Here is a 1,325-nt window from a genome sequence, read left to right as displayed (position 1 = left end):
TGGGGGAGGGCGATGTGACACAGATCAGCGGGTCTGGGGGGGAGGAGAGGGAGAGCGTGCGCGCGTCCGTCGTGTGTCCGCGCCGACGCAAACCCGGCTCTGGGCCGGGAATGGGTCGCCCACGGACAAAAAGTGGATGTGCGTCCGTTTGGGTCGGCGCGTTGGGCCAACTTTTCTGTCAGCGCCGACCCAAACGAACAGTGGCGGACGAAATGGGTCGCCCCATTGGAGTTGCTCTAATGATGTAATTTACTTGATCCAGCAAATTGTTGTCCTCCCGGGCGCGTGGAAAAAATTGGAGGCATCCTTCAGTTTTTCCACGAAGCGCGAGGCCGAGCCGGAGTGGTCGATAGCCGACTAGAGTTGATCTGAAACTTGAGGGGGGCAGTGGCTAACACAGTGGTGAGGGGATATCGAGGGAAGGGCGAGGCGGCGAGGCGGCACGCGGCAACGCCTGCCAGGCGTGTGTGTGGGGGGGTGGAGAAAGGAGGTTAGGGTTTGGTACGTCGCTGGGGAGGAGAAGGAACTGTTGTGTGCGGGGGAAGAAGAAAGAGGGGAGGAAGAAGAACAGTGCACGCACAATGGTCGTTGGATGCTAATCAGGCAGACGGGAGAAATTTGACTGGCGCCAAATTTTTTTCAGGTACCGAGAGTATAGGTGGTCGCTTTTCTCGCTGCTTCCACCTCCCTCCTCCTTTTGGACCGGTGATTTTCTTTTCAACAAAGGGTGTATTTCATTGACTCAAGAAGAATCACCAAGAGGATACAAATACAATGAGCACACCCGACCTCTATATAGTAAGGATGCACACAACCAATTAAAATTTCACAAAAGAGTTTCATTTCTCCCGGACTTTGCACCAATTAAGGATGCACTGCCATGGTATAAGTCCTCCCTACCTCGTTCTCATTTTGATGGTGTATTTCGGCATCATTGAGAGGCATGCAGAGGGTGGTGTGTCTCCAAGTCAGGGTCCATGGGTTCAGGTTTTTCTTCTGCCGTTCTCCCTCGATGGCGTGTTTAAATCAGTTGATGCGTCCCGCGCCCACACCCACGTGAAGCTGAGATGTCCCGCAACGCCAACCAACCACGCAAAAGGGGCAAGCACTCGCACGGCATCGACAACAGCGCGCGGGGGGGGGGGGGTGGATGGGAGACGACCTAGTTTCGGCGGCATGGGGACGATCCATTTTTCACACAATGTAAAATTCTTAGATAGATACACTACTTGATCGTTTAGTTAAATTCATATTACTCTACTTGGTAATTTATAATAGAAACTCTGAAAACCCTACACCCTAAACTCCATAAACCATAAAACCTA

The sequence above is a fragment of the Triticum dicoccoides genome, chromosome 4B (assembly GCF_002162155.2).
Source record: "Triticum dicoccoides isolate Atlit2015 ecotype Zavitan chromosome 4B, WEW_v2.0, whole genome shotgun sequence".
Taxonomy (NCBI): Eukaryota; Viridiplantae; Streptophyta; class Magnoliopsida; order Poales; family Poaceae; genus Triticum; species Triticum dicoccoides.
Note: the sequence above shows the minus strand (reverse complement) of the source record.